This window comes from Callorhinus ursinus, unplaced genomic scaffold, assembly GCF_003265705.2.
Source record: "Callorhinus ursinus isolate GAN/ISIS: 27379988/994484 unplaced genomic scaffold, GSC_fseal_2.0 scaffold37, whole genome shotgun sequence".
In the NCBI taxonomy this organism is placed as follows: domain Eukaryota; kingdom Metazoa; phylum Chordata; class Mammalia; order Carnivora; family Otariidae; genus Callorhinus; species Callorhinus ursinus.
The window spans coordinates 8,609,645-8,634,034 of NW_027397099.1; the positions used below are offsets into that span (position 1 = coordinate 8,609,645).

The 24,390-nt window shown below is 41.4% G+C and overlaps 1 pseudogene; it reads right to left on the minus strand.

Annotated features, from left to right (window-relative positions):
• Nucleotides 1–12,514: 12,514 nt before the first annotated feature.
• Nucleotides 12,515–14,025, minus strand: LOC112836991 (tubulin beta chain pseudogene; annotated as a pseudogene).
• Between the last annotated feature and the right edge of the window lie 10,365 nt (nucleotides 14,026–24,390).

Below are 24,390 nucleotides of genomic sequence, written 5' to 3' on the forward strand. Positions count from 1 at the left end.
TTTTTTGTTGATGTAACTTGATTTTTATGTATTTAAAATGTCAGAAGGGTCGGAAAACACTAAAGAGCTTCGTTCTCTTTGAATAAAGACCCCATAGGCTTAGTTTCACTGTGTGAATAGCAGAATAGGTTGAGGGATCCCAGGTGAGAAGGTGAAGTAAACAGTACTGGTCATGCACTACCCATTAGACTTGGGTCTTATACATGCTTCCTTCTGTCCTCACAACAACTCGAGAAGAAGGTGCTATTCTTATGAAGCTTTTTCTATTTTCAGGAAGTACTGTATTTTAGAGCAAAGAATCTTCTTAAACATTGCTAGCTGTTTTGTGACACAAGCCTTCCTTTTATCTGTTCTAAAATATTTCCATTGAGCATCCTTGTCTTGATGTACGGAGGTTTGGTTCATTCTGGCCAAAACCTCAGCGGCTTCATCATCTGCGACCTTATCTCCTTTTATCCTTTGCCTTTTAAGATAAACTTTGCCATTCTTATCAGATGTATGCACATGCACACATAGACACACACAGACACCCACACTACAAAACTAATCGTATTATACCATAGCTGTTGATTTATGGGTCTTCTCACTTCTTGAGAGCACTGAGCAAAGTCTTAATCATCCTTGGATTCCTAGATCTTAGCACAGTTCTTGGAAAAGGATATATTTAAATTGCTGAATGAATGAATTCATAAACGAATTTTAACTTTTCTCTTTGGATCTTCTGGGCAATAATTAGCTGTAGTATCAGGCACAGATAATACTGGGTAAAGAATAATAGGATTGTAAGGCCCATCATTCCACATCAGGATAAGATGATCCTTTTGACTTTTGTTTTTGAATCTTCTTTTAAGGAAGCAATTTCAGATTAATGGAATTCCTTTCTGCCAACTGGTGCACATCATAAAGTAAACCAGAATAATTTATAAAAGTTTTCTCTCAGCTCTAACTTGTCATTTGAAACACAATCAAATATGAGGGCATTTCTTGATGATCATGATTGTGGGTTAAGGGGAGAAACAGGGTTTCTGTAACTCAGGCTCTCTCCAGGATAAGGTAGTATCACCCTTCTCGGAAACTACATCAACAACATTATCATGGGAGTCCCCTTGAGACATACCGACTCATACATGCATTATAAAGGGTCTACTCTATCCTGCTATCTGATGGGCTGGTGGTTAGTCATTTCAGTCTTAGTGAAAACAACTCTTTGGTGTGTGATCTCATATACAAATGGCTATTTATTCTGGGCTTTCCTCTACCCCAACCCATCAAACCATATTCCTTAGAGATTTCTCACTGGGTTTTAATGTATTATCAAAGCAGAAGTTACCACATTGGCAAAGGAATTTTCCTCTGCACACTACCATCTGTCATAATGTATAGTCCTTCCATTACTATACATCAAGCTACTCAGTATGACTATATTATAGCGATGTTTCTCTTAGAGAGTTCTGAAACAAATGATACATTTGGAAGATAACGTTTTTTCTCTTTTTTGAACAACTTCATGAATTTAGATGTGGACAACAGGAATGACTAGGAGTTTGGTTTGTTCTCTTCTCCTGCTGGAATTTCTAATCAAAGAGACCACATTGGACATCTCTGTTTCAGAATCTCAAATGTGGTCCCATTCATATAGGGCTAATTCAAAAAGTTGGTGCGCTTTGCAATCCTGATCAATCCTGGTATTTGATCTTGACTCTATCTCCGACTCAAATGGTGACAGTATATATTGTGATATTATTACTGTGGTCAGGTCAGTTTGAAGCTTGGGGACATGACCATAAGTCTCAACCACTTCATGCTCCACCTGACTTACATAATAGCCCTCTAGTTGGATCCCATTATCTGCTCTTATGCTGAAGCTGAGCTCTTTAAACTCATGTTTCTTTTTGCAGTGCAAAAGGTGCTTTATGTTATATAGTTATTGCTTACCTCTTCAGCCTCAACTATGACTTTCCCTTCTCTAGTTTGCCCACCACCTCAGAGAGGTATCTATAGGCAGAATGATCTTAGATGATTTGCCTAAATTCTCTGAGCCTTCTTACCTGTAAGATGACAATAATCATGGTACCTGCCTAAGGGCTGTTGGAAGACTATTTGAATTCATGCCCACACAGTGCTTATGAGCATTTCAAGCCTATCTATGGTGAGGAGAGCCTGACTCAACAACAAGGAGAGTCCAGATAGGAAGAAATTATATCAGAGATGATGAGATCCCAGACTGGAGCAATAGCAGCAAAAAAGATACCTAATGTGTATTGGCAATTTACTGTATGTCAAGTACAAGACTAAGCATTTTACCTGAATTGACAAATTGGACCTTGGGAGAACCCTGAGACACAGGTATCCCTATTCTGAAAACGAGGAGACAATGTTTCAGTGAAGTAAAAATCAAACAAACAAAAAAAACCCTCTTTTTTAAAAAAGATTTATTTATTTATTTTAGAGACAGAGTACGTGTTCGTGAATCGGGGGAGGGACAAAGGGAAAGGGGAGGAGACTCCCTGCTGAGTGGGGAACCTGCTGTGGGGCTCGATCTCAGGACCCTGAGATTATGACCTGAGCTAAAACCAAGAGTTGGATGCTTAACCGACTGAGCCACCCAGGCACCCCTCAAAAAATCTCTTTTGATTGGAAGAGCCAGGATTTGATCCTGGTTTATGTGAAACAAAAGTACCAGTCTATTTTTGAAACAGAAAGGAAAGAAATATAATTTTTTTGCATTGCGTTTGCACTGTGTTCATAGCTTACAAAACACTGTCAAGCATTTTGCTTAACGTGCTTCCAAATCATAGAGTAAAATCACAAAGAACCATATTTAAAATCAGGGATAATGTGATTGAAAGAGATAAAGAGCTAAAGACTAGTGGAAATTCATGCAATGAATTACCATGCAACCACTGGGGGGAAAAATGATGAAGCCTATTTTGACGTTGGAAAATGCACTGTGCTTATTGAGGAACTATGTGAGCAGTTTAGAGAACATCATGCAGGGTGTGATGCCATGTTTATGAAGGAACACATAATGTTTCTATGATCAGCAAACATAACCATACTATTTAAATCTGAAAATCAAATAAACTCCTTTCCCCACAGTGGCCAAAACAAAACCAAACTCCTCATATATTAGTTTCTAAGGACTATCTACTCTAATAGCCTGCAAAATCCATGAGGGCAGTCTCTCTCACTTTGCCCAGCACCTAGCACAGGGCCTGGTGTAGAGGGCATTCTCAAAAACAAAAACAAAAACAAAAACAAAAACAAAAACAAAAACAAAAAAACTCATGTTTGTCTGTGTTAATAATTGATGTGAGCATATACAATGTAATGTGTAATAGAAACCTCTCCATTTAGACTCATCTGTCCTTGGTTTTCCCAGCTATAAAGTGCCAGCTAAGAATTTTTCATTCACTAGTCTTAGTCTGGCAAACTTTTGCTCATCTGGTAATCTCCTACTTCTGAAGTTTCTTCTTCAAAAGAATGAACTACAGAAACTACCCACAGTCCTGAGTTCCCACCTACCCTCCATGGCAGAGAATAATAAGACTTACGGTTACTATGTCAACACAGAGGACAGCTCTGGATGTCCCAGCACTCGGGCAGGGAGTGCTACATTCTGCCCTGACTTCCAGTTTGGTGATCAGAGGGCTCCTGCAGCCCCTCCCCGCAAAGTCATCAGCTTTTAGTGCTCACAGCTGACTTGCCCAACTGCATCTTTTCCTAGTTGTCTGCTAAGCCTGTTTTCCTTACCCGCTCATTTTGACCCATCTCCCTTTTACTTCCAAAGAGGATGTGAAGGGACTTTATTTTCACTAGTCCTTGTGTCTGTTTTGTTCTCTGATTCACAAACCAGGAAAAAGTTCCTTCAAATATATGAGCAAAAGCAGGAGTACTAAAGGCAAAGGGATTGAGTGGAACTCGAATCTCAGCGCAGAGGTGTAGCAAGAGATCACAACAGAACATTGCAAAATTAAGAAGAAAATTGTTAGTAAGATCACACACACGCCATCAAATGATGGGAGGGATGACAAAGGCTTGGAAATACTGTGGGGGTTAAGCCAAGAGAAATCATTTAACGTAAACATGTATCAGAGGAGGTCTTTTATGGGATGCTGTCAGGAACAGACTTGATAACTTAAGGATTCAGAATAAACAAAAAGAGCTGAGAGCAGGCAGAGCCATTTTTGGCAAAGGCTTAGTGGCAGACACACCTTTCCCCCCAAATCTATTTTGGATATGTCAAGCTTCCTAATGCAGAGACTTACGTATCAGCGTTCAGCTTTTATATCCTATTTCATCCTTCTCCAGATTTCGAAGGAAAAAAAAAAAAGACAGTATGGGGCAGGTAAATTCTGGACTAGAATTCATCTAAGATCGTTTTTACTTTCTTTTATCTTTTCAATTCACCGTCTTTAAGACCCACATCAGTTCTGTCCTCGGCTCAGAGTTTTACAAGAAAGGCACACTCACTGGTGTTCTGGGTCCGGCTTGACTGCCTTCCTGCTCCACTTTGCTAAGTTTGCAGATGCCAGTTTGGGGACCTTCAGAGGGAATACAAACGGCCACCAGAATTTTTAGTGATCAAAAGGAGCATGTTTAAACAATCCTCAGTAGATTTACAAATTAGTGAACTCCCCACATTAGAATTTCATTCTGTGAGCATTTCTTTCCCTTCAATTGCCGGCTTGCTCCTTCATTACGTGGGCATTCTCCGTCACTGTGTAAATGCTGCAGCTGTTTTAGCCTGGTGTTCCTCTCTTTTAGAGTAAACCATTAACTCACCATTTCAGTCTTCTATAAAAATGCTTATGATTGACAAAACTTTATGAAACAGTGGCAAATTGGAAGAAAATTAGTGCCACGAACAAGGAACAGCTAAGCTGTATTCGGAGAGAAATTTGTCATTGTGGGCTAACAGTGTAATTGGCCGGTTAAATATGTTATAAACAGGTTCAGCTTTATACCCCCACCCTCCTCTTCTTCCTTCCTTCCCTCCCTCCCTCCCTTCCTCCCTTCCTTCCCTCCTTCCTTCTTTCTTCCCTTCCTTCCTTCCTTCCCTTCTTGTTCCCCCATCTTAAAATTGTGCAATTTCATGTCCCTTAGCATCATAAGGGCTTCCTTTTGGAAACCCTTTTGGATGGGTTTTTCGAATTTTTCCAGAAATTTGAGACATTTTTGTTTGGTTCATTTTAAATTGTGTGCTGTCAACGTAAAAGGTACTATATGATAGTGAGCTTTTTAAACATGAAACGGCAACCAACAAACAAAACCTTTAGCTTTTGGTTTCCTCACCAGCAATTAGTGGTTCTCTTAATCAGTAGACACCATGTTAACCATCTGAGCCACCCAGGCACCCCAGTAGACACCATGTTAAAATAGTCAAGCAGACTAGGAATGTAGGCAGGCTGGATTTTTGTTTTCTTTCTAATACTTGTTTATTCTTAATTGAGGTATAAATCACACATAGTAAATACACTTTAAGGTACAGTGGAGTGACCTCTAACACATGTGTATGTCGCTGTAATGGCCACTCGGATTAAAAGAAATCAATTTTTTAAAAGTAGTCTTTGAAGCATTATTTGCATTGGTTTTCATTCTTCCTCCCCATAAGTGATATAGAGAATTACCTTGTAAAATATGGTCCTTTAATTCTCTGTAAGAAACTCGGGATTCCAGATCTAAACTAAGCCTTGTCCAGAAGACCTTGGTTTTGAAACAGCAACTGGGCAAATGGATGGAGGAAATTCAGTGGGGTATGATAACTAGGATGAAAAATCAGCCATTTCCCTTGACTGAACTCTAAGTCCAATCAGAGGAGCTGGTTTTAGTCTTTTTGCCACTACCCCTCAAGCCCTGTTCACAGTTCAGTGCTCTGAAGCAGAAGGTCGCCATCAGAGCTGATGGACACAGATCATTTATGTACTTACTTTTTCATGTATTTATTTATTTGCATTGTGCCTGCAGCAGCCTGTCTGGTAAATGCCTGTGTAACAGCTAATTAAAATAGCTTTTAGACGTATTTTTCAATTAAGATGCAGTTCACTAAGCCAATCAATTATAGGTTATTATAAAATTTCAAAGGTGACTTAAAATGCAATAGCACAAAATTAAGAAATCATAATTTACCCAAAAGGGCCACCTTGATTTTAAAGTGTCAACCATCGAACTGTGTATAATCTCCAAAAAGTATGGTAATTACGTCCACTCCCTTCCCACGTCTGACTAATGCATTACAATAAATTAAAAGGGCAATTTAGAAATATGCCTTTGAAGTTGCCCCTGCATTATTAAATCAGGGACAAAGAATTATATTCTTTATGCCAACTTGCCATAATTTATACTGCCCTTGAGATAAACACAAAACGGGGAATGACTAACATCGTTTTTTTAGAAAAGAAGCCTGTGCCATTAGGAAGGCTTGTCCTTTCAGTTTGGCTAACATACCCCTATATGCACCCAGATGTGGACATATGCATTGTTCTGGGGCATTCTTCTTCTGACAGAAGCTCATAGAGGGAAAATTTTCATTAGGCAAGAGCTGTGGGTGTCATTAAAAAGGAACAAGATTAGTATTGACTGTGGGAAGCAGAGGTCAGAGAGGGGCCTGCCTTTCCTATTACTGCTTTTTTTTTTTTATATGTATCTAATCATTTCAGGTCCTGATGAGTCCTTTGTGTGTGGAATTCCTGCTTTAAATGTTGTAATACATCAAGCCAAGGTTCATCTAAAAAAATGTGCTTCGAAGGCTGTTCCAATTTTGCTGCCATAAATTTATTATTTAAAGAAAATGCTGTGACATACAATATTTTAGTATCTTAGAAATGCAGGAGGGCTATCACAGAGGCAAAGACGGGAAGGGAAGATGAGCAGTAACCATCCGTTGTTATTGGAGCTGGACATCCCAGCATGGCCAGAGAGATCAAAAGTGGGAGAAGACCCAGAAATAAAAGAATAGATCAGAGGAGAATGCCTTTTTTTTCCAGCATTGCCCTGCTTCCGAGGCAGTGTCCATGGCAGAGGCCCCAGGAGACAGGAGCTACACAACAAGGCTTGATAAAGAGACCATGTCTCCCCTTAGACTTCAGCAATGCCAGCCTTCAACTCTGGCCACACCACCTCCTTCCCCACTCTCTGCCCAGACGTGCACACCCAAAGGCCCAGGCAGTCCCTCACGCCCACTTCCTACTTTATCAGCCCAACAGAGTGGGGTTGTTGTCTCCAGTCACTTCCCAATCTGCAAGGAATTAAAAGCCAGGGTAGTCTGCTTGCACCAAGGCCTGGGGTGCAAGGGCACCCCTGCCCCGAGGAGTCTGCAGCCCCGAGGAGCTCATGGGTGATATCAGACCACCTGGGTTCCCATCTTCCCAGTCATGCACGAGGGGAATGGGAGAATCTCTCACTGTACTTTAGTGGCCTCATTTGTAAAAACATAGATCCTGCCTCCTGATGTTTCCACACATCAACAATGCAAGGCTTGCAACATGCTTGACACAGCACCTGCCACAAAACAAGGGCTCAATGTGTTAGTTCCTTCTTCTTGTCTTCCACCAGTGCATCTCCTGGGTACTCTCATGTTCTGCCTTTTTATTGTTCTACAACACTAGACAATCTGTGGGTGCCATCAAAACACCCCTGGTGGCAGAGATTGGTTTCTTCTGCCTCAGTCTTAAGAGTTCTGACATACGAGGGAGGCAGCTTTGTGCCCCTGTCTAGGATTCAGTATCTGATGCTCCCACTTTCTGCTGGCCTCCCTTGCAGGGGAGATTCTCCTTGTGTCCCCTGAAGATACCTATATTGGAACACCTGGAATATTGCTAGGACATTCCAAAAACTGTTCCTTTACTGAGATCATTTGTCCATGTATTAACATAAATTTCATTTATTTAACAAGTATTTACTGAAAGAAAACTTCCTCCGAATCCTCAGCTCGGGCTCAGGCACAATCTCCTGCCTCTTCCTAAGGGTAGGTATTTTTCTCCCATTTCCCCATATTCCTTCTAACTCTAGCAACTTCCTCCTCTCCCAGACTTAGTATCTTTTATGCACAGTATGTTTATGGTGGTGCCAACCCTGATGCTGACTCATGGTTGCAAGACAGATGTTCCTCCTGAGGATACAGAATACCTTTCCCCAAAATTGACCTGGCATCTGACGAAATCCTTCAACTCTGCCTATGAAGAGATGTGTGCCCTTGGCAAGTCACTTGGCCTCTCTGAGCAGCTTCATTCAAATTATAGCTAAAATAATACCGTTTCCTCTCAGGCTTTTGTAAAATACTCACAAAGGAAATATCTAGCACTAGCTAGTGTAAGCTCAACATGAGAGTATGATCAATTTCCGTGTCTTCCGTTTAGTCATGGATCCCATTTGTTTTTTCTGTTTTTTCAAATTGTGGTAAAGTACACATATAAAATTTACCATCTTAACCATTTTTTTAAATGTATACTTCAGTGGCATTAAGTGTATTCACGTTGTTATTCAACCATCACCGCCATCCATCTCCACAACTGTTTTCATCTTCCCAAACTGAAAATCTATAAACAATAATTCCTCATGCTTCCCCTTCTACTTTCTGTCTCTATGAACTTGGTTACTCTAGGTACCTCATAGGATTGCAGTCACACTGTATTTGTCTTCTGTTGACTGGTTAATTTCACTTAGCATAATGTCCTCGGAGGTTCATCCATGTTGTAGCACGTGTCAGAATCCACTTCCTTTTTAAGGCTGAAGAATATTCCATTGTATGTATGAATGTACATACCATATTTTGCTTATTCATTCTTTCATGGACACGTGGGTTGCTTTGTGATGAATGCTGCTATAAATGTGGGTGTACAAATATATCTTCTAGACCCTGCTTTCAATTCTTTTGAGTATATATACAAAAGTAGAATTGCTAGATCATATGGCAATTTGATGTTTAGTTTTTTGAAAAACCCCATACTGGTTTTGACAGTGGCTATACCATTTTACATCCCCAACAATGGTGCAAAAGGTAATTAACCCAGATCTTTGCTAACACTTGTTATTTTCTGTTTTGTTTTGCTTTGCTTGGTTGGTTTTTTGCTAGTAGCCATCCTACTGGGTGTAAGGTGATATCTCATTGCAGTTTGGGATCGAATTTCCCTAATGATTTATAATGTTGAACATCTTGTCATGTTGTTACTGGTCATTTATATATCTTCTTTGGAGAACCTATTTATTTTTAAACGTTATTATCTGTAATCCAGTTTGGTGGAGTATTCAGTGGCCCAGAGCTGAGTTTGGCCCTAGTGCTGCCACTAACCAGCTGTGTGATCTCAAGCGATGTGAGGAATCTCTGTGAGACTCATTTTACTTTAATATAAAATAGGGATAAAAATCGTACTTCCTGGAGCACCTGGGTGGCTCAGTCAGTTGGGCATCGACTCTTGATTTCAGCTGAGTTTATGATCTCGGGGGTCGTGAGATCAAGCCCCACGTTGGACTCTGCACTCAGAGGGGAGTCTGCTTGAGATTCTCTCTCCTTCTGCCCCTCTCCCCTGCTCATTCTCTTTTGCACTCTCTCTCTCCCTCTCTCTCAAGTAAATAAATCTTTAAAAAAGAGTACTTCCCATATAGGAATGCTGTGATATGATGACCAAAAAATGCTCATCTGAGTCTGCTTGCAATAAGAACAAGAAGGGGGCAGGACTATTGTTATAACATCAATTTCATCCCCGCTATTATTATAGGAAAGTAAGTTCCTCAATTACTCTCGTTAGTCACAGATAAATGGAGTGAAGATGTACCTTTTCCACCAAAGAGTGCTGGACAGCTGTCTATGTGAAGAACAGTATTCTCAGAAAGACTGAAATGACTTGCAGTGCAATTTCCATGTTTGTATGACTCTTCTTCCCACCTCTGCCATCCACCATTCTTTCTGAAAAATCTCCCAATTCTCAGGAAAGCACACAATAGAACCTCTTTCTGCCGCCAAATGGTGTGTGCTAGCTGCATAAGTGATTCTTCTGGTTTGCTGTTTGGATAGTGATTAGTTTAGATGAAGTCAGTGTCTGTAAGGAACGTGCACTTCTGGGTGGCTCCTAAAGATGCATCATCCAGGGGTTTTTCCTATGTCCAGTCAGATATAGTAACACCTAAGAACCAGTGTGAACTGCCTAGGAAATACTTACCATGTGATTACTGTATGCTAGAGAGCAGGGCTTCTGCATATGTCATCCCTTTGGATACTGAAAATGAAGCTGTGAATCAAATAATGTCCCCATTTTAGAGATGAGGAGACTGAACCTCATGAAGGTGATCTAACTTGATGATTTCAGCTCACACAACTTTTATAGGAGGATTTGGGATTCGAGTGTACCTCTGATTGAGTCTAATCTTTTCTCTGCTCTTCTTCCTCTACAGCAGTTCAGAAAATGTTGGGGGCGGGAGGTAACTATCTGTTGTCCACTTATATATTTCATAGCAAGTGGAAGGTAAGGGGCACTGTAAGCATGGATTTTTAGGGAACCAAGAATTCAAGATTAATTCTGCTGTTTCCACGAGATGGAGGAAGGGTTATATTCCCAGTGCCAATGTTAAACTTAATAGACTGGATCATAAATGAATTAGATAGATGAATAACAGAGAGAGGGAGAGAGAGAGAGAGTGCTCTCTCCAATATATATAGCATTATCCTCATCTGTACAGTATGAGTATTCCCCTATCTGAAAGTGTGAGTAAAATGCTCTGACATTGGAAAGGGATGTATAGAAGCTTTAAGTCTCCTCCAGCGCGTACATACCTTTCCACCGCATCTATTCCCAGTTCACAGATGAGGAAGCTGAGGCCGAGAGAATGAGTTGCCTGAAGTCAGCAATTGCTCCTCTAAGGTGTCTTCACTCTGTATGGCTTAGTGGTGAGATTATGGGCCCCAATCAGAATCCGTTAGATGCTGATTCTGATCCCAATTTCTGCTCACATCTAGAGGACCTTGCTAGGCCCTGCCACCCCTGGGGACTTCAGATTTTCCATCTGGAAAACAAAAAATGACATTGTCTGACTCACGAGGCTTTGTGACTATGAGATTTGATAGCATTTGTGAAAATGTGCTTTGCCAAGTTTGATGCACGCTTCATGCTTTTAACAAATGCTGCTTTCACTTCTTTCCCCGTGGACAGTACTTCTGATCAATAAAGTAAACCTTACCCCATTTCTCAGATTAGGATGCCCAGGTCACAGCTGCTGACAGCTTGCATGGCTTTATGCTCAATAAAGAGGAACAGAGAAGATTTATCACCTAGATGTGACAAATGGGCCCTTTCCTATTTATGGTGTCAGGCCATATATTGAAATGACAACCTGTCATCTGTCCTGATGACCTTTCAGCTCTCAATCCTTGCTATTTTCTTAAATGAATAATCCACCTATAGGACATGTACCTGCCAATTTCAGCAATCAATACCATCCTTTTCGGTGGTCGCTATAGGAACTTGTTGTTACCCCTCAAACAGATGCTTGAGTCAGAGGGAAGCAATTCATTCTGCCCAGTGCAAACAGATCTCAGCATTTTAGTTGGGAAATACAACGACCTCAGAGAATCACTTTCTCTAATGAGAAATTCTTAGTGGGAAGGAGTATAGACTCAAGGGGAGTTTAAGTCAGTCATTTGTATGGTCATGAAACATTCTTTTATTTTTTAAAGACCTACAATGTGTCAGACTCAGTACTAAGCCTATAGTTGGTATTACCTAGCATGAACACACCTAGGATGTGCATGTGTCCGTCACAGGTAATATACATTATACATATAGACGCATATGTGCTTTTGTATGTGATAGGATGGTGATTTGCAGAGATGGTGTGCATATAAATAACTACTAAATGACCAAATGCATTATAGGCCAAAAGAGAGGGCTAATATGCTATGAGAATCTAGAAGAGAAAAGAAAACACCATTTCTACATTGGATATCTTAGAGATGACTTCATAGGCTGTGAAGTTTGGAAAGAATTTGGACAAATGCACATGAGGAGGCAGAGGGTCCTGAAGAGAGAAGAAAAAGTATACACAAAATGTGACTGTGAAATGGGCCATGTACAGTATAAATCAAGACCAGGGACTTGTCTCATGTACTCCTGTGTTCCTGGCACCTTGTGTCAGCATACAGTAGGTATGATCATTAACAACAACATCATTAAAGCTTTGTTGAATGAGCTGTGGATAGACAAGATTGGGGACAACTGATTTTCCAGAATAACAAAGGTTATAGATCCAATCCTGAGGAAGTTTAGAACAGGAATGGAAGATGCAGATACAGATAGAGATGTAGATACGGACACGGACATGGATATTAATCACACACACATTCCTCCTCTTGTGTTAACGTATGCCTGTCAGACCTGATGAATCCTGGACTAATGACTGACCTTAGGATTATATGGTATTTAAATAACAAAGATTACTTCATTTCACTTAAAATACGGTGCAACATTATTCTTATATTTTATTTTATTTTTTTTAACAAACAACAAATATTTATTGAGTGCCTATTATGTGCCAGGCACTGTTCTAGGATCCCCCCCTCCAAAAAAGGAAAACAAAACAAAATAAAATGAGACAGAGGCGGAAAATGCAATTCTGAGGGAGAGGACAGGGGCAGCTGAGGAAGAAGGCTGAAGGAACGGAGAAGCCTGAGGTCATGGTGCTCTGCCTTAGGCCTCCTCTTCGGCCTCCTCACCGAAATCCTCTTCTTCTTCCGCGGTGGCGTCCTGGTACTGCTGGTACTCGGACACCAGGTCGTTCATGTTGCTCTCGGCCTCGGTGAACTCCATCTCGTCCATGCCCTCGCCTGTGTACCAGTGCAGGAAGGCCTTGCGCCGGAACATGGCCGTGAACTGCTCCGAGATGCGCTTGAAGAGCTCCTGGATGGCCGTGCTGTTGCCGATGAAGGTGACTGCCATCTTGAGGCCACGAGGTGGGATATCGCAGACTGCTATCTTGACGTTGTTGGGGATCCATTCCACGAAGTAGCTGCTATTCTTGTTTTGCACGTTGAGCATCTGCTCATCTACCTCCCTCATGGACATCCGCCCACGGAAGACAGCAGCCACGGTGAGGTCACGGCCATGGCGGGGGTCACAGGCGGCCATCATGTTCTTGGCATCAAAGACCTGCTGGGTGAGTTCGGGCACCGTGAGGGCCCGATACTGCTGGCTTCCACGGCTGGTCAGAGGTGCGAAGCCGGGCATGAAGAAGTGGAGACGTGGGAAGGGCACCATGTTGACGGCTAGCTTGCGGAGGTCAGCAATGAGCTGACCAGGGAAGTGGAGGCAGGTGGTGACACCGCTCATGATGGCTGAGACGAGGTGGTTCAGGTCCCCGTAGGTTGGCGTGGTCAGCTTGAGAGTACGGAAGCAGATGTCGTACAGGGCCTCATTGTCAATGCAGTAGGTCTCATCCGTGTTCTCTACCAGCTGATGGACGGAGAGGGTGGCGTTGTAGGGCTCGACCACCGTGTCAGACACTTTGGGTGAGGGTACCACACTGAAGGTGTTCATGATGTGGTCAGGATACTCTTCTCGGACCTTGCTGATGAGCAAGGTGCCCATTCCAGAGCCTGTGCCCCCACCCAGTGAGTGGGTCAGCTGGAAGCCCTGCAGGCAGTCACAGCTCTCAGCCTCCTTCCTCACCACATCCAGGACTGAGTCAACCAGCTCAGCCCCCTCTGTATAGAGGCCCTTGGCCCAGTTGTTGCCTGCCCCGGACTGACCGAAAACAAAGTTGTCTGGTCTGAATATGCCCAAAAGGACCTGAGCGAACAGAGTCCACGGTCCCGGGTTCTAGATCCACCAAGATAGCACGAGGAACATATTTGCCACCTGTAGCTTCATTGTAGTACACGGAGATGCGATCCAGCTGCAGGTCGCTGTCACCATGGTAGGTTCCGGTGGGATCAATGCCGTGTTCATCACTGATTACCTCCCAGAACTTGGCACCGATCTGGTTGCCACACTGACTGGCCTGTATATGCACGATTTCCCTCATTGTTAAAATTTATTTTTAATTCTTTTGCTCGCTTCAAGGTGTGTATGGGGCAAGAAAATGATAGGGAATTTTCTTTCTATACGGCTAACCGCAGGCTGGAAGGATGGGATGTGTCCCAGAGGCTGGAGCAGCGAGGTCCAAATGCAGAGGCAGGAAGGTTCTGAGAGGGAGAAAAGAGTATTCTTATATTTTAGAGAGAAAATTGCCAAGATGGTCTACCTGCTTCTGGAGGAAGGAGCTTGTTTCTGAGCTGTAAATCCGACTCCTGGAGCCCGCTGGTTTGGAAGAGGCTTAATTTATTTCTGGCTGTCCTTTGAATTTGCAAAGGCCTCGGCGCTGAAAGATGCTGCAATTCTCCAAGGCTGATCCCCTTGGAATTCATCAGCAAGCACACAGCAAGTCCCTGAAACAGCATCCCATCTGGTGTGCTCAGGATGTACGTTGCAGGGGTGAAGGAAGGCAGCACCCATGGGCATTCAGCATTTGACCTTCGTATGTTCCCATACAACTGTGCACTCGGGGCAGCCCTATCTTTGGAGCTGGTCATGTCACTGTTGAAGAAAGATCAGGAATTTGAAAGAAGGCATGATAAAAGGAGTAGAAAGTACAAAGGAACAGAGAAAAAGTCTTTTGGTAGCAAGTAGAAGAAATCTGACTCAAACTAACCTGGCAGGGAGAAAGTATTTACTTTCTCACTTAATGAGAGAGTCTGAGGTGGGAGACAAACATCTCCAATGACTTCAAGAATATTGCCATCTCTGTCTCTTTCCCTCTGCATCTCCTCTCCTTCTTCGCCTCCCTTTCTCCATGTCTTACTTAGCTTAGATGGTCTCAGCAGGCTGCCCTCAGTCCTTCCTCCCAGAGTCAGGCATCCTTCGGAGGATGACAAGAGAAGGGCAGGCACATCCAGCTCCAGGTTTATGCTGGCTTAACTTTCGGAGCCTGAAGGAAGTGGAGAGCTTACTTAGTCAATACACAATCCAAAAATGAAAACAAAAACCGAACCCAAACCAAACAAAAACAAAACAAAACAAATACACAATCCAGCCTGGTGACAGACTCATCATTGTGCAGTCACTGTGGCCAGAGGGATGGGGTGCCCTGAATGACCAGATCTGGGTCACAGGTGCACACCGGGGTAAGAGGATACTGTGACTGGCAGCCAGAGCAGAACCACCATTAAGAAATGGAGGAGAGACAGGTTCGAAAAGGGATGTCCGGAATGAGAGGCTGTTAACAAAACACAAGATGAAAAGGATTTTGCCAGTTTAGAAATGGGGGAAAGACTCTTTTAGGCAGTCTCACACACTGATCAGTGAAGTAAACAACTTTTTCAGAGTCCTCATTGACTTGGTGAAGCTAGCAGGATAGAAACCGAGAAAAGAAAATAAAGCTTTGGGCATATCCTCAATAGTCCAGCATGTGTTAGAGTCGTCTGATTCTGTAACGAAGTCAAACTAAGACCCTTTGAAATGTTGCAGCCCATCCTCAATATTAACTTTTTTGTTTCTGTTTTATTTTTTTAAGCCAGACTTGATGGGTACAGCTTTGGCTACAGGTGTACTCATGTGTCATTACATAAATAATGATGAGGGTGCTAGTGATACTCTCAGGTCAAAAATATACCATAAGTCAGATGGGCATAATCATAAGACCTGTGCATTCTCAAACCATACGGTGACCCACCACTGGAGGTAAGGAAGTTACCTGGTAGGACAGGGGGCCAGGGAACTGACGTGGCTCTTGGGAGTGACATTCAGAATATAATACCGAACATCAATTCTATGCCAAGTATGTGCAGCTCCTCTCTATATTGCTCTCTTATTCCATCCTTCAGAACTTCCACCAGGGAGAGGAGATTTATTATCATTTCTTCATCCAGAAGAGCAGACTGAAATAAAAAGATTTTCTTGTACAAGGTCAAATGGTGCCCAAGTTCAGCCCTGTTGTTGCTACAGTGCAACAAATAAACAGAAGCCCGCAACAGTAACACACAATGTCACCATGCTTCTTTCCAATGCAGTTAGTGTTATTAGGATAGGAAGACAGAATGCTTTAGGAACAGGAAGGAGTGAGCAAACAATGTTACTGGTCTTGAAGGCTGTATAAAGGTTAGCTGGAAGGAGTGTGGGAAAAGGGAAGCAGCACGTTGGGAACAGCATTCTAAAGGCCTAAGGTTTGTAAACATCAGATATGTCCATTGGGAGCATCTGACCCAAAGGCACTTGGGAAATACACACTAAAAAAATGAATGAATGAATGAATGAATGAGTGAATGAATAAATATTTATTCATTCAGCATTTTTTATTTATAAACCTTCATTATTAATTCACATGATATAGTAGGTCTGCTTAAGTCTTTGAGGAGTTGAACAAATCAATATGTTCATCGTCTCATTTCTATAAAGCTTTCCACAAGAACGGAATTAGGGGTGGGGGATCTTTTCCCTGCACTCTTCCTACTCATCCCCACCCCTAGATAGCTCTCCCCAAGGGGTTTATAAACCTCTGCTTATGCACCCAAATCCTGCTGTCTGACAAAGAAAAACTCCCTGTGAATTATAATTTGGATTTTTTTTAAATATAGGGCAGTCAGAATGTAGCTTTCTGGTGGCCGCTTAATTTGGAGGGCATTATTTTTAGCCCTGCAAAGGACCAGTGGCACGAAAACAATTAGGATCTTTTGTCAAGTTAATTAAATTTTACTAAGTGTAGTAATCTCAGTGGGCTTCGTACACCAGAGGTAAAACTAATTAAAACGCAAATTCTTCCTAGTCTAATAAGGAGTTCTGACTTGGGTAGCTGAAGAATGTTGTGCATACTGAGAGATATTCAAAACTAATTTATAATGAGAGGAGGGCAAACCCTTAAATGGCTCAGTTCTGTTGAAGGCTCACTTGAGAACACCAATAAGTATGTTAAATTGGAGGTGGCCACTTAAAGAAAGGAAGGCAGATTGGAAAACTTTGCTGGGCTCAGGAGAAAAATGGATCCAGCTCAGACAAGTCAGTATGCGGAAGCCGGGGGAAATGAGGTATCCAGGTTTTATCTGAAAAGCCCTATTTTCTCCCCAGGTTCCTTCTCTTCCTTAAATTCTCCCAGGGCAGGCTGAGCTAATGGCAATTGCTTTTCCTGTAGTATCCTTTTCTTGGAAAGCTACATGGCACAAGAATGTTTCATTCACAAGGATTCAGATCAGTAGTTAATCCACACCAGGTCTCCTCCTGCACAGATAGCCCGATGTTTCAGCTGAGGCCACTGACTAAAAAATTCACTGTACTCTAGAAATTAGCAGAGTACTAAATTGGCAATCCAAAATGGCTCAGTCTTAGTCCTTTCTTTAGAACCCACTGACACCAATTTCTACCTCCTGTCAAATGTGTGTGCATATTTGTGGTTGAGAAATTTGAAATGATTGTTGAATCACAATGGGCAACCTTCATATCAACTTGGGCACACTTCAATTGACATGCTATTACTCTCCGATTGATTGAAAGTGGCATATACCTGCTGACACTTTCCTCATTTCTCTGTCTCATGTCACACCCTGTGGTCTGGCTCTGGCCCTGGTATCCCACCGACTTTGGCACGAGCTGCCCATACCCTTCTAATCACCAAATCTAATGGCCTTTCTTTGTTGCTACTACCCTCGACCAGATTGGATCATTTGTCACATTGACCACCCCATCCCTCCCGACCCATGCTGCTTTATTTAGTTCTGTGATGCTGTTATAAATGCAGCAGGACCTGCTGGGAATAAGCAACACTAAAGTCTCTTTCTGAGACAGGGGCTTCCTGCCTAGTTTTGCTCAGTAGGTACACGAGGATTCTGCCTGAAATGACAGGTGGGTGCCATCATTTTGGGTATCTATCATGTAGCTAGAATTTTTCTTTGTCCTATATTATTTTAATATTTGCATTATGTAGGTAAGGCATGCTCATTGTAGAACACTTAGGAAGAGCAGAAACATAAAAGGAGAAGAAAAGATGCATATAACCAAACCACAACTTTATTATTTCCTTCTTTTTTGTTCTATTTTCCCTTCATGGTCTTAATGCAATTCACGTACCCATGATCATCTTTGTCATGTAATATTCTAGCCTGAGCGTTTTTCTGTGTCACTGAAGTATTATAAGCAATTCAGTAAAGTTGGAAGAACATGGGCTTTTTAATTTGGCACATCTAGTTTCAAGTCCCAGGTTTACCTAGCTATGCAATGTTAGGCAAGACTTTACATTTTTTTTTTTTTTTTTTAGTCTGGGTTCCTTGTCTATAAAATAAGATTGATAATGACTATATCATAAACTTGGTAATAGGATGAAACTGGCTCATGTTTAAAACTTGTTTAGCTGTGTTTTTTGTTGGTGGTATTACTATTATTTTGAATTAACAAATACAGTGTGTAATGGTTCATAATATGTGGATATTTCATAATCTACTTAAATTAGTCTCTTATTATTAAACATTTAATTTCTTCATTCGTTTTCTAATATCAGTAATTCTAAAGTGACTGTCTTCATATCTTTATTAATAACATTTTCCACACACAGATGTACATGTTCCCCCCTAGAAAGCTGGTGTCAGTTTCTGCTCTTGTCAGGTGCATATGAGAGAGTTCCTCTCCTCCAGCCCTGGTAACTGCCTGGGTGCCTTCATCAGGAATTTGGGGGCCCAATCTAGCACCACAGCCCGCAGTAAAGCACCAATGGCCTTACCAGACTCAGAAACCTTTACCCCAAACAGGGTTGCTTACCAGCCTATACCCTTTAAGGAAACTCCACTTCCTGTAAGATTCCACAAGCGACACTGATAAACTGCCCCCAGTTCTTCAGTAACACCTCTTCTCCCCCTGTGAAGTGCTGAATCCATAAGGGAGATGCTCATCTGTGTAAACCCAGGTCTCGATTTACATGCAGATGAATAGAGAGATTTCAATTCATTCCCGATGTATTTAAGAAGACCTGGGCTCTGGTCCTGGAAGGATGAGAAGGCTCAACCTGAAAAAGGGCAGCCAAAAAAGAGAAAACACTTCAACCAGTGTTGAAAATACAAAGGGGTCAAATGCTCTATGCTGTGTATACATCAGCTGTTCGATTCACTGAACGTGACGAAGCTGCAATGTCCCAAACACCATCCTCGTCTCTGGAGGTGCAAAATAATGACAAAAAGTATTTTTCCTTTGAAAAAGTCACCGTCTGGGTGGGGAGCTACAGAAATAGGCTCATTAATAATGACACTCTATGGTGACAGGTGACGTAATGGGAAGACACTGGAACACAAAGGGAAGAGTTAAGAAAGCTAATGAGAGAGGGATGACTTTCACTGAAGCTGGGTCTTTAATATTGAGTGAAAATCCACCACATAGCCTGGGAAACTCAGCATTGGAGACAGTCTGGATGGCAGGCCATTCTGGGGAATGGATCTCCTGCCGTTTGTGAGGCTGGACTGGACATGGTTTAGAGGAGATGCGACGGGAGATGAGGCTGAAGAAATGGGGAAATCATATTATAGGGTAGGGCCCAGAGGCCATTCTAAAGAATCTGGATTCTATCATCTGTGTGTTGGAGGATCATTGTAGATATTGATCGAATTTGCTTTGTCAATCAATGGCTTAAATTTCCTGACATGTTTCTGCAAACGATGGGGATTGCTGGGAACCTGAGAGACTCAGTTCATTCATCTTAAACTAAGGGGAGGGGGTGCTGCTTCCTGTCCTAATTCACAGTTTGGTAGGAGAATCATGTGACTTACCATAAAACTAGTGAAAGCCAAGCTAAGTACACGGTAACATTTCCTTTTAAAAGTGTTACACAAAAGGATGAGTCCTATGGGGACTGCCATCCTAGGCTTTTAGTAATTGCAGGGCAATAAGCTAATTACTGTGTTTTATCTTCTTCCTTCATAGAACTCCAAACTAAATAAGTAAACTTGGAAAAAATTAAATTAGGGCCATGAACAAACAAAACAACTTGTCCCTTCCCCAAAGGAAACCAATAGAAGAGACATATTTAGGGTCCTCAAACTTTGCATGTTCAAGTCTGCTTTCCTTGCTTAAATCCAGAGCGCCTTTATTTGTGCTCATGGTGCATTCCTGGGCAACTGTGAAGGAAGCTAATACCATATACATTACTACAATACAAACGTTCTAACTCTCTGACTTTGGCAGGTCCCTTGGCCTCTCTTAGACTCAGTTTCCCCCTCTGGCTTTGATGGTTTGAGTTCAGTACTAGGGCCAAAAATTTAATCCACTAGCTGCTTGTAGCCTTTCTAATGGGAGCACTGATGAGTGTAGTTATTTTGAATTTTATTGATCCACTGCCTCTTTTTATAACAAATATTTTATAATATTCCTTTTATTATCCTGAAATGAAATTCATAGATAGTATAAATTATCTACATAGATATTTTTTAAATCAGTGCAATGCCCTAATTGCAATACAGAAGAGAAATTAAAGAAAATAGAGTATAATAAAGTAATAAGTACTTCCCATAAGTTAAGTTATAATGCATGACATGACATTATAAGAAGGTATAATGAAGTGGTAAGACATCTACCTCCATATACAAAATCACCATGAATGGGACGGCTAAAAATGCAGACTGAAACAGATGTATTATACTGGCAGCACAAATAGGGGTATTTCTGTAACTGATAGGACTTTCCAAAAAAAATACGGAGCTCTTGGTAAGATTTTTTTTTTTTTTAATTGGGGTGTAACTGACTTGGTAAAACTTTAAAAAGCTATCTTTCCCAATTTACACAGAAGTTGTATTCCTGAAAAATTCAGTGCATTTTAAATGAATGAGATAAATTCCATATGCTCATATGTAAGATAGACTTGCATCTAGGTGCATATGATTATAAAGGGTTTTTAACCTACCTAAATACGTGGTGGACTTTCAAACATCATATGGATCGCAAGGTCATTTTTGATTGCACAGGACTATTCTTGCATTGCTTCCCTGACCAAATACAAATACTAGGATTTCCTCATCCCCATCATTATCAAAACACACACTCTGTCATACTCTCTTGGTTTGAGAGTCTTGGGTCCAAAGTCTTGCTCGAATCATTACTTAGGCCATTACTTCTGAGGTTGAGTGTCCTAAATGCCATAATGTTCAGCATTCTGAAGGACCCCTAACCCACAGGAAATTGGTACGTATGTGGCTTACTCTTTGGGGCTGAACTTGCCCCCTGCCCAGAACTTATATATTGTAGTTCTAACCTCCAGGAACTCAGAATGTGACTGTATTTGGAGAAGGGGTCTCTAAAGAGGTAATTAAGAAAAAAGTTAATAAATATAGAGGTAGTTAAGTTAAAATGAGGTCATTAAGGTGGGCCCTAATCCAATACAACTGCTGTCCTTAAAATATGAAGAGACTGGGTCACAGACACATATAGAGGGAAGACCAGGTGAAGACACAGGGAGAAAACAGCCGTCTGCAAGCAAGGAAGAGGTCTCAGAAGAAACCAAATCTGCTGGCAGTTTGATCTTGGACATCTAGTCTCCAGAATCATAGGAAATGATTTTCTATTGTTAAAACCTATGGTATTTTGTTACGGCAGGCCTTGCAAAGTAATGTTTGCTACATTTACAACTATAATCCTGATTACTACTACTATTATAACTCTTACAACCACCACTGTGACCCCTACCCTCACAATTAAGTTATATTTATTGAACTTTGTGTTATTTTTATGGCACACATCCTCCCCATAACAAGCAGACAAGCAAACTAAGCCTCTGCATGGGTCACTCAGCTACAGGGAGGCAAAAGGGGCTATAGACCCAAATACAGCCTGGATGCAAAGTCCACATCCTGGCTTCCATATTGCATTTTCCCTCATTCTCAGGTGAATCACGCTAGAGGCCCATCAGATGTTTGGGTCACAAGTCAGAAACCTCCTGGGTCACTATTAGGGATTACACCCTGCATGTATTCTGACTGAGAGGAACTTGTTAAGAGAACTTGGCCAACTCTGCAGGCATTTCCAATGGCAGGCATTTACAAATCAGGGGTGACAGCTAAGAGGCAGTACTGTATAATGGTTAAGAACATTGATTCCTGGGTCAAGTTGCCTGGGATCAAATTCCAGTATCGGAATTTATAAGCCATACATTTTCACCTCTGTCAGACTCTGTTTTCTTGTGGGCAAAATCATAGTTCCTGTCTCATAGGGTTACTTTGTAGCTAAACTGAGTTAATTCACATAAAGAGCTTAGGACATAATGAATCATTGAACATTATATCAAAAACTAATGATGTGCTATACCTTGGCTAATTCAATTTAAATAATAAATAAATAAATAAATAATACATAAGCGCTTAGGACAGTGTTATAAAATGAGGGGCCAATACAGTTACCCAGGGTTAGGGAAGACTTTACAAATGCCATCTTAATGAGACCTTACAGCAAGCAAGAGCGTTTTACCTTCTGACACTCAAAGTTCAGGGAGGTTTTGTAATTTTCTCAAGGTCACACAGCTAGTAGACGGAAGATCTCTGTGACTCTTAAGTCCTCCTGCTTTCCAAATGCTCTGTTCCATTTCTCAAGTATTTCCATACTTTTTCTACATATTAAAAAGAAATAACATTGTCCCTCCCCAGCAACCCACCCTAAAAACAACCTCTATTCTTTCTGCTAAATAACATACCTATCTTTTTCATGGCAAGGTGCGATACAATATCAAGCCCTGAGATTGTGTGGTGTATGGCTATTTTTTATTTTGCTGGAGAAAATAGCAAAATGCTCATGGGTTAGTTTATTCATTCAGACCAGAAATAGATCCCTACAGCACACCATTCGATACACTCACAAAAATGTGTAGATGTAAAGGGGAAAATGTAATCTATCACCTGGATTTTTCTTTTGCTCTATGGTGCCAAATCCCTGAAGATATTGAAACATCTATATGCTCAACAAGGAGAAAATACCTGGAAAAAGCACCATATTTTTTACTTTCCATTCAGATGCTGCAGAAGCATGTGAACATACCCAAGTCTTTAAAGAAATTAAAGCCTTTTACCTTAATCTAAAGGTCATGTTGCTGATGGAACTTGCCTGTGTTCACACCAGAGTGCAGGGAATCACTGTATTTTGGTTGCATGAAGGAACTGTCTCTCCCCCATCCCCCAAAAGAGCTTAGGAATGTATTCACCACCAGATTAAAGCCGGCATCAATTTGAATCTTTGCTCTACTGCACTCTAAGTTCTGTGAATATTAATGGAAATTTCTTTGTTGGATGGTTGGCTGCTTAAATTCATCTGCCATTCTTCGGTTGGAGTCATTCAGGCAATTAATGTTGAGCGTGTGCCCACTCAAACAGGGGCCAGGGGTAGGTCACAGGCATGCCAGCATTGTATGTGGCTGAAGGTCAGACTGGTAAAATCCCACACAGGAAAGATGGCAAAGCACCAGCAAGATCGATGACTGTGAGTATATTTTATGTTAGGTGCAAAGTAAAACAGAAGCAGCTACTTTTTCATTCTTATTTGATAACCTTCAAGTCCCAGTTCTAATAACCACCTGCCTGGGGTGGGGGTTCGCCTAGTGCCCCTGTGCTTCCAGCGCGGTCCAGGCGGCTCTCAGAGGCTCTTTCACTGCCTCCACAATATGATGCGATATGTTACCACAAACACCATTGGAACAGGATAGAGTTATAAAGATCCGGGTGAGAAACCCAACTGTCCCATGCAATCCCTGTGCAGCCATATGCCAGTTTCTTAAACTCTCTCTGCTTCTGCTTCCTTGTTTGTAAGTTGAGAATAGTAACGGTAATCTACTTTGTAGGGGTGTTTGAGGTTTAAATGCTCTCCCAGGAGTAAAGCTCTTAGAAAAAAAGGCCTGGAACAGCATAAACACTGAGTTATCAATTACTATTTTCAGAGGGAGTTGGGCCAAATAAAGTACTTCGAAGAGGATGTGAGGGATAAAAATGTGATTTCAAAACAATGTCAAGATCAAAGGCTTAAAAATATTTACTTGCTAAGCCCAATTATCCAAATTACTTTGCCTGGTGCTAAGGTACATTTTGAGAAAAAGAAGATGATCATAGGGTCAGGCTGGGTTTGAATCAAAGTTTGGTGGTCCCCTAGTTGATTATTTTGGGGGCAATTTCTAAACTTCTCTGAACCTATTTTCTCCTTTAATATGAGGATAATAACACCTGCCCATGGTATAAAATTTCAGTAAGAATTAATTAAAATATATGCACTTAATCAATGATAATTTAAATAAAAGCCTAAGCTCAACCCTTCCAACCACTTTTCTCATTACTCCCTGAAATGCAGAATATGTTTGTTTGCTTGTTTGTTTAACTAATTCCCAGGACATTCTTGTTCTTTTATGCAGCTGTATCTTCACCCATAAGGT